This window comes from Bacillus rossius, chromosome 6, assembly GCF_032445375.1.
Source record: "Bacillus rossius redtenbacheri isolate Brsri chromosome 6, Brsri_v3, whole genome shotgun sequence".
In the NCBI taxonomy this organism is placed as follows: Eukaryota; Metazoa; Arthropoda; class Insecta; order Phasmatodea; family Bacillidae; genus Bacillus; species Bacillus rossius.
Window position 1 is genome coordinate 82,968,578 of NC_086334.1, and position 10,677 is coordinate 82,979,254.

The window sequence follows — 10,677 nt, forward strand, 5'->3', positions numbered from 1 at the left end:
GTTGCATAGTAGACGGACTAAATCAGGCAGAGCGCTCACGCGCTGTTTTCCAGGCTAGGCCACGGAGTTTTGTAGAACTAGATCAACTCTGTATACAGGCCATGAGTTACGAATATGCAGACACTCAGAGAAACAGGTCAGCGAAGTCCGTGGATAAGCATGATTCTCAGGCAGAAACTGCAAATAGTTTTCCATACACGAAACAACAAAATAGCCACCCACAACAGAAAACAAACTACTACAGGAATAATAAGTAAGGTTCAAACAAGAACATACAACAACAAACACCTTTCTGTAATTATTGCAAGCAAACAGGACATTACATTGAGCAATGTAACCACAAAAATTTCAAACCAAATTTCAACAAGGCAAAAAACGCGTAAGGCGGTGGCCAGGCAAATTTCTACCTGGTCCACCTAAAACTTCATCCGAGAGGAATTTTTCAGTGCATAATGTGCATACTAACGAATCACAACAACAAAACAAAAATCAAAAAAGGCATAACGCAGGAAAACAAAAACACAAGAAAAATAAACGAAAGAAATACACAGAAAAAGACAGGAAACACAAACAGAAGATTATAACACAGCATATTAATCATAAAGAAAATTCTGAGAAATTCACAAGAATTTGCAAAACATGTGTTAGCCTGACTAACAAGGGAAAACGTAAGTGTCACAACATTTTCGGTCACGTCCGAACTGTATTACCATACACTAAAGCAATGTTTGGCAAAAATCAAATTATTGGTCTGATTGATACAGGAGCTACTCGTAGTTTTATTTCAGGCGATTTGTTTAGGGAATTACAGAAGAACAAGCAGGTTCTGAAAACAGAAGTCACGGATGTGCGCTGTTTTACTGCAGCGGACGAACCAATTAGTATATCCAAAGTGGCTATAGTGAAAATCAGGATAGAATTATTCACTTGGAATTTCCCTTTTCTTGTGGCAGAAAACTTAGCCACGCAGCTTATTCTAGGCTCCGACTTCATCGCTAAAACAGGTATTTTAATTGATCTACAAGCAGGAAGTTTTGTATTTAAATTTAGTAAAAATTTTGTCATATCCTTCGTGGAACCTGAAAATAAAAGGTCAGGACAAATTACTAATGTGTCTACCAACACTGACGAGAGAAATTCTTTGTCCCTGGATCATCTCGAGCCCAGTAAACAAGTTGCTATTCGAGATTTGTGTAATGAATTTTCAGATGTGCTAACTAAGAAATTAGGTCGAACTAACCTAATTGAATATCAAATTGAATTGACTGATACCACGCCAGTCAAAAGTCACCCTTATCAACTTTTAGGTCCCAAAATGGAAATTATGAGAAAACACGTACAGAAAATGTTAGATAATAAGGTAATAGAACCTTCTAATTCTCCTTTCAGTTCACCTGCATTTCTAGTACCCAAGGGCACGGAACATTGTTTCGTCACTGATTATCGAAAACTGAACAAACAGATTAAAATACCGCAAACACCCCTCCCAGATTTGAACTCAGCCTTTCATTGGTTTAGTAAGGCCAGGTATTTCAGTGTGTTCGATCTCAATTCGGCGTACCATCAGATCCCACTCACGCAAGACTCAAAACCTATTACCGCATTTTGCGTACCTTGGAATCTTTACCAGTATAATGTGGTACCTTTTGGCTTGGCCACAGGTGCTCAAGTACTCACACGACTTCTTGAACAAGTAGTAGGAGATTTTAAATTTAAATTTGTTTACAATTATTTGGATGATCTTGTAATTTATTCAGAAAGTTTTGAGGAACACATCCAGCATCTGACTCTTGTCCTTGAAAGACTGCGCAAGGCAGGCCTCACTGTAAATACAAAAAAGGTAAAATTTGCTGCTTCCGAAATATCTTTTCTTGGACATTTGGTATCACACAAAGGTGTTACAATTGATCCAGAACGAACACAGGCGATCAGGGAATTCAAACCACCTAAAGACACAAAGGGCATAGCTCGTTTTATTGGCATGGCTAATTTTTATGCCAAATACATACCAAATTTCGCCGAGCATGCGGCACCTTTAAATGCATTACGTAAGAAAAATACACAATATATTTGGGGTCCTGAACAAGACAAGGCATTTAATTTCTTGAAAGAAGCTATAGCGAATCCACCTGTTCTGCGCATGGCAGATTTTAGTAAACCCTTTATTTTACAAACAGACGCCTCAAGTGTTGCTATAGGGGCGGTATTGTCTCAGGAAATAGATGGCGCCAGGCAACCCATTGCCTTCGCCTCACGTACATTAACTTTTCAGGAAAGGAAAGCATCTTCAGTGTATGAATTGGAATGTTTAGCAGTAGTTTTTGGTATTGATAAATTCCGACAGTTTCTGGAACATAGGGAATTTCTATTGGAAACTGATAATCAGGCGCTCGCTTGGCTGTTAGCTTACCCTAAACAATTAGGAAAACTTGGAAGGTGGATCACCAAAATTTCTTCTCTCAAATTTAATATTCAACATATTCGCGGTACTCAAAACACTGTGGCTGACACACTTTCTCGAATGTTCGAGAACCCCTCCGAAACAATATCTCAGGAGGAACCTCAGATTTCGTGTCAGGCACTCCTAACCGATTTCCCCTTAGCTTTTCAGGACATACAAACACATCAACAAGCCGACCCATATTTGGCAAAAATAATTGAACAAGTTAAAGCGGGTACAGCTCCGAAATTTTATAAGTTAGCTAACGGTCTCCTACAAAAACGTACACAACAGTCAAGGCACTTTAAAATTGTTCTTCCACAAAATCTGCGTGATATGATTTTCACATATTACCATAGTTCACCTCTCGGTGCCCATTTAGGTATTTATAAAACCATTCAAGGTATCCGACGCCATTTTATTTGGGAAGGAATGCACCGGGACATTACACAGCGAGTTAAGTTATGTAAGCTATGTGCACTAAGTAAACCTGCACAAAATACACAGTACGGTTTTCTTGCCTCAGAAGTAGCCGAAAGACCTATGCAAAAACTTTTTATTGATTTTGTAGGGCCATTTCCCCGATCCAAATCCGGACACTCTATGCTTCTTGTGGCCATAGATGCCTTTTCGAAATTTTTTTGGCTTATTCCACTCCGTAAGGCTACAGCTGACACCACTGTGCGTGCATTACAAAATCACATTTTTAAAACTTCAGGATTACCGAACATAATTGTATCCGACAACGGAACACAGTTTACATCCAGAACTTTCAAGAACATGTGTTTCTCGCATGGTATACAGCATGTGACAACATCGCCTTACTACCCTAAACCCTCGCACGCGGAGAGATTTAATAGAAATCTTCGTTCGGCGCTCATAGCGTTCCACGCGAATGCGCAGGAAAAATGGGACAGTAATTTGGTGTGGTTACAGATGGCATTTAATTATGCCCGACATGAAGGACACAAATCCACCCCATTTGAGATTATGTTTACTTATAAGCCCAACACACCACTTTCCAATCTTTGGTCTCTCGAAGACCTACTGCCGGATGATCCCAAGGACATCGCGGAGATTTGGAGAAAGGCGCGTAGGAATTTAAATTTGGCTCACCAAACAAGTCAGAGAAGGTACAATAAGTACCGCTCCCCTAACCCATACAGGGTAGGTGACACGGTAATGTGCAAAGCACATCCGCAGAGTAAGGCCATCGATAAGCGATCGGCCAAGTTATCGTATCGCTGGACTGGACCATTACAGATCCAACGGTTTCTAACCCCAGTGACTGTGAGTCTAGCCGACCCCAGTTCTGGAGAGTATGTGACACGAGCGCACATCTCCCACCTTAAGAAAGCGCATCCGAATTTAAAATAGGAGCGATTACTTTCTCTAAGCCTTGGCATGCCAGAGATATATATTTAAGACTCAATAAGGAGTTTAACTGAAGAATACACAACCTAGGTAGTAACATTAGGTAACAATAAAAATCCATGGTACTAGTTTGTAAGAAAACTTAATATAAGGTGTTAGTTTAAGTGGCCACTTAAGTTAATAATTTTATTTAAGATAATGAATTTAATCATGTTAGTCATTAAGAATGTGCACATTAGTTCATAAGAGTGTTTAATCTTTTTTGTGTGTGTTAGCATGTAAGTAGTAGGATACAGGCGAACCTGGTAACTCGTCCTACTGAAGTTTTTGTTTTTGCTTTCCCCTAAGCTCCGCTTTAACGCGGGGGAGTATGTGCCGTAAATTAGGAATTTAGGCACGTTTTATTTAAAAATTTTGTAATCTTAAATATTTTTGGAAATATTTTTTTTTTCTCTCTCATCTTATTTTCTTTACGGCCAGGCCCTCAGCCTCTGTTCTCAGAGGCGAGCTGTTTTTCTTTCCCAGCCTCATGCTAGGCTAGCATTCTGGCTAATATTTCTCCCGCCTCCAGGCACGTCGGAGCCGGTAACGTTATTTCTTCGCGGGTCTTCTTTTGCCTATAGCAGCTCGTGAAGCAGTGCTGAGCCCTGCTAACTCTGTCACGAATCGGTATAAGGTTCACTAGCAGCAAGACACGACAGGAGGATCCCGTGGGCCTTGTGTCCCACAGACCATGCGTTTTTTGAAGCCACCCCCCGCCTGCTCACCCACCCTCTCTTCTCAGAAGTGGCTAGGAGCGACGACCGCTCGAGTGCGTTAACCGAAGTCAAGGCCATCTCAGGCTTGACAGCCGCAGTTACGATTCTGCACCTTAACGACACCTAGCGACGGCTGTGGTAACTAATGCCACTTGTGAGGCGTCGGCAGCGCCGACACTACCGCGCTCGCGCGGAGGTAACGACAACCTCTCTCCCCTCCTTATGTCTCAGGCCGCTAGGTGGCACCACTGGTTACTCCATTAACCCCCTAGCTTGACACTCTCGTCGGTCACTAGTCGATTTATTAGTACTTCCTCTCGCCACCAAAAGATAGCGCCTCAGTCGCGCAGTCACTCCAGTAAGATCTAATTTTTTTATGCCGGACACCTTCGGGTGGGCTCGATAATTTTCGGCTCAGAGCCTACCCCCCCCCCCCTCCCATTCTCTAGAGACCCCGCGCTTATGATATCCTGGTGAGATCCCGCTCTGAACTTACTTCGGTGCGCGCCTCCGGACTGACTGGTACCGTTTGTATCTGCGATCTTCTGTGAATCATCGATATCGTATATTATGTAGTCTTCTCAGACTAAAGGGATGGAGTCCCTAGCTAAAATTATTAACCAGTCAGTAGTTTAGTTGAAAGTAGAGAAACTTAGTATTTTTATATAAATTAATTTTTTAATTAATCATGATGACTTCCGTGGCTACCGCGAATCGTGGTTCGAGTTTGCGGAGACGAGACGCCCTCTCCTGAGCGCCAGGACCAACACCCTGTTTTGGTAAGTCTTGACGTCATCCCCCCCCCCCCCTTTTATTTCCCTCTATTGGCCTTTTGCGCCATTTAAGTATACTGTCTGGAAACAGGTCTAATTCTTTGGAATTTGGACTTTTGTTTCAGACAGGGTTCCAAGTTTGGGGCAACCAAAATCCTCTGCCAGAACCTCTGGAGTCGGTTCCTGCGCAGAATCCAACATCATTAGGCCTACTCCCTTGATCACCGTCTACCTACAGCCCCGGGTGATACCCGCATAATTCTATCTTTTTATTCACGAACCCAAGATTAGTGTAACCCAGTTAAGACAGCGGACAGTAAAAGGCAGTTCGAGGAGAAGAAATTTATATTATGTTTTGGAAGGACTATATGTACAATCTTTAAAGTTACCAATGTTAATTTCATTCTTGTTTTTAAATATTTTAATTTTTGTTATACATTCAGGGCCGGCACTATCGTAAATAACGTTAAGGAATATCATATAATAAGTGTAATTGTGAGTTATGTAAATAAGATCAATGAAAAACAGTCTTTACTAAGGAAAATTTAATCTATCAAAAAAAAAGAACAATGATTAATAAAATAAGGAAGTCTATAGACGTAACAGTTGTTTTTATTTATTTAATATATAATAACGATCCTTTTACTCCCAAGTATTTGTAGGGAGTCCCTAAATTTTCTTTGTTTACTTCTAGTGTCGCCTCTGTTGTTGACTTTTATAGTTATTAATTGAGGGCCTCAGTAATCAAAGCTTCCAAATCTTTTAACCTTATTATTTCATTATTCTTTAAGACACTTGGGGTATTACACTCCAAAGAGTAAAGTGAAGGAAATCGTAAAGAAACAGGTAGTATCCCATGAAGTGAAAAGAAGAATTTTATTTGGAACAGCAATTTAAAATGAACTTGCTCACAGTTACAGAAGAATGAAAGCTTACAAGGACAAGCAAGTTTTTTCGAAAATCATTTCTGGGCGGATTTTGAAAAAAAATATAGATGTCTAAATGAAGCTCAACAATTTTTGTCATATAAAAGATTGTCAAGACTGAAAAAAAATGGGAAATAGTTCTCTTTTTTACGAAAGAAATTCCCATGCAGTTAATGCGTATATTCTGAATTTAGAAAATAATATACAAGAGTTTATGGAAAATAATGAATATTCAAGGGTTTGTCCAGGGAAAAAAGATGTGATTGTCTTGAAAAGCAACGAGACAACATCAAAAAGGTATCTCAATGACTGTCTGAGAAACCTCCACACAAAGTTTTGCAAAACCACTGGCATGAAAATAAGTTATTCAACATTTTGTCGATACCGTCCACTTTATATTTATTTATATTTACTTACATATTTAATAACTTATAAAATTTACTATATGTATTTTTTTATTAAATTTTATTGAACATTACCATGGATAACTGATACATTACCATGGAGCTATAAATTAAGAAATAATTTTTATATATAATAAATATGAAGTTCAATTTTGGCTACTAATTGGAATGAGTCTACCTTGACCATGTACACAACTAAATTTTTTTTTTAAATTTTAGGAGCTACTTTAAGTTGAGTAAAATCAATGAACCAAATATGCCACTTTCGTGAGAATGACTCATAAACTTAAATGTTCCTGCTTAAGAATATGTGTAAATTAGTGCATTTTAAAATTGCAAACCAAGGGTTATTATTACAGTAGAACCCCGATTATCCGTGTTAATGAAGGGGACGAGTGAGTCGGATAATCGAAAATCGCGGTTAGCCGAGTCATGCTTGCCTCAAAGGTCATTAGCCCACAGACAGCCATCTGTGGACATTCGGAGATTACATATAAATATACACATGCTTTGTGTGTGTTTGCGTTGTTGACATAGAAGCGGGCTGCTTAGTGCTGGGCAGCAGTGGTTTTTAAGTCTTTCGTGTGCGGAGACGTGGGCACGTGAGTCGTTGTTGCACCGAGGTGTGTGACTAGCCGCCCGCCAGTCCGAGGGCCCAAGACAGCTGATAGCTGCCAAGGTCACGCATTCTTTTCATCGCCCGTAAGCGATGCTGCCACACTTAGCTCATTGCTCTGTTGTCAGTAACACCATCAGGCTGGTTATTGTTTTACAGAACGACTGCCTTCAAAATTCTTTTCGAGATAAGATTTTTCATACCAGTGCATTGAGACTTGATTTGATGGTTTTGAAACTGTGTCTCTGTCTCGTATAATTCACTGTGTTTTTATCACCCTTTATTTATATGAATTTTAAATGTTAGATTTTTTATTTTTAGCTTGCTGAACGTGGAATTAGTGCAAAAACGGCCTATTATGACTTAGTGTTGCAGATGGGTCGGAAATCTTATAACGACCCTAATCTCGGGAACCGTGAGGGGTCGTTATATCTATTCTCCTTTCACTCTTAGCTGAGTTTTGAATAAACAAACACCGTCGTATCACTGCGCCGCGTCAGCAAGTGATAGGCTGAATTTATCTTGCGTGCCAAGCACTAGTTGCAGCACACACGCTTCAGTACAGTCGGTGCTAATAAAATAACGGAGAAGTAATATAACAGGAAAATGGTTCTTCTGTCAAGCCTAGTTTTTTTAAAAAAATTTACGTCTGCTGTGATAAAATTACGCCACTTAATGGTACACCCTCCGACCTTTTCTGTTGAAACCATTCAAACAAACAAGTGTCCAAGCTGCTAAATGTGGATTCTTTCATCGTCTTGCGTTTATTTAATCCACTTGAAGTGTCAGCCTGTGAAGCAAACTGAAGGATTTTTTCGCGATTTTTTATGATGTCGCGCACTGTTGTGTTACCGACATTAAACTGAGTCGCAAGTTTGCAATCGTTTCTCCACTCTGAAATCTTTCTATAATTTTTGTTTTGCTGTCGATGGACAGTACCACTCGCTTTCTTTTCTGTTCATTTGATGACATGATGAAATGTTGCGCTCAACACTTCCGCACAACACAACGGTATAATCCGTCGGAATGCAGATCACTGTTACAATACATAAAATGATCACCACCTTCATGCTTCAACAACGTACACTAATGGAATGGACTGTCTCCATGCGCCGGGTAATCTCTGTGGCACGGCGCCGTGCTGCGCGCGGGAGTGTACAGTCCGGTCATGCGGACGTGGCATCGCGCACCAGTGTATAATCTATTCACGTAACATGGAACACAAAAATATTATGTACATACGTATGTATGTACTAGTATTTTTTTTAAACTTTCTGTGTATATAAACATAACTGAGTCAAAGTACTTTGACCAACATACATTTTGCAAAGTATTTTAACATTTACATACATTTTGAATCATTGGTTATATGTAACTAAAAAATTGGACTTGATGGACATAAATCGCGCTTACTCCGCGAATGGGATGATCGAATAGCGGATAATCGGGTTTCTACTGTACCTATAAAATTCGTGTTTTCATGGAAGTTGTATCTGTGACTTTTTATTCGTAATACAGTGGACATATGCCGGGAATGAAATGCACTTCATACGACTTCAGACGTGGTTCTAATTCAATGAATACAATTGAATGTGAAAATAAATGTTACCCGATTACCCTTACCTATCTTATAAACCTTTAGGTAGGTACTTATCTACCTGCCACGCAAGTGAAAAAGGAAACCAAAACTGGAATTATTGTTTCCCGTATCCAAGTTTATCCCTTGACCCTATCGGCATTACATTTTATATGTTGGTCTTGTTTTACATTATACTTGCTATTTTAATTTAGAATGTGGAGAAATCCTATACATAACACAAAATACCTAACATATCATGATACAAACAAATCATTGCAGGTCTTGTAAAAATGTATTTCTTTCGTATACATTTTACTATCATTATTATTTCACCAGTAAATATGACTAGAATCTCTCGACTTACTAAATTAAAACAGCAAGCATCCTATACCACAAACTAATTCCATCAGGATCGGATTAATTTGGATACGTGATACGAAACTATTATGTAGTACAAAAAATAAACCTACACCAGTGAAAGGAAAATCGACAAGTATTTTCCCGAAACAGGGTTTATATTATTTGATTATGAAATAAATTTATGAAATAAATTTATGAAAGAAATAAATGTTCTCTAGCAAAAAATGTCTTATCCCTATTTATTTGTTTGTATAGAATTACTTTGTTAGTTTTGGCTTAATATATAACCTAACAAAATCATGAGTTTAAATACAAGAGTAAAGCTGAAAACACACGGTTTTGAATCTTAAATTGTAATTTTATGGTTTAATACAAACAGGGTTCATACACAAATTGAAAAAAAAATTTCAAGGACAATTCCAGGACATTCCCAGGACATTTCACAGATTTTCAAACATAACAATAATTGTTATTTGATACTATGTTGTAATCGAAAAATGGCAAGCACTTAATTCAAAGATAAACACTGATAATAATAAAAATTCTGTTTTTCAATATTTTTCCAGGATTCTAAACTACAAAAAACAATTATTACCTTTTGTAACAGTTTTTAGACAGTTTTTCAATCTCTTCACTTAACTTTGCGACTTCGGCTGCCGATTCACATGATTTTTTCCTGTATGTGTTGGACTTTGAATGAAGAGTGAAATCATTTCTTGTCTCAGCAAGTAACGCCATTGAATCAGCTCTTTATTCATTGAATCAATTGATTTCTCAATCTGCAGCTTCTTCTTCTTCTTCAGTTCTTGGACAATTTTTAACATGTGTGACCTCATTCTACTACTTTCCTCTCTAGATGTTTGTTTCTTCTGTTCATCCAACAAGTGCTGATAGCGCATTCTTGATGATCTAGTATTTGCCAACAGTTCTTTAATGAAAATAACAAAACTTACTTTTTTATCTTTAAATTCATCGTACACAATCCACATTGTTACAAGATTTTTTCTGTTAAATTTTCCACAAGCATTTCTCTGTTGACAGAGAAACCACGTTCTACAGATGCTTGGCCATGAGACAGATTCAAATTAAGTTTAAATACTTTCCACAAATCTGCATACTGTTTGTTGTCCAGGAAATATTTACAAAAAAAGAATCTAACCTTTGAGTATTTCTATCAAAGTTTGTAAACTGTGAAGGATCTGGTGACACTTCTCTGAGGAACAACTTGAACTGTAGTAAAGTTGCATTACACACACCTGTACTGATCAGTTTTCTATTTTCAATCTGCTGAAGCAACTTTTTAAATGTTTCAGTGGTTTCAGTTTCATTGCATAGTAGATTTCTAGGGTCAAGACACCAGGAAAATCTCACTACAGGATATTTCAATGGATTTTTATCTTGAATTATTTTAACCAATCTATACTAATATTATAAAGCTGAAGAGTTT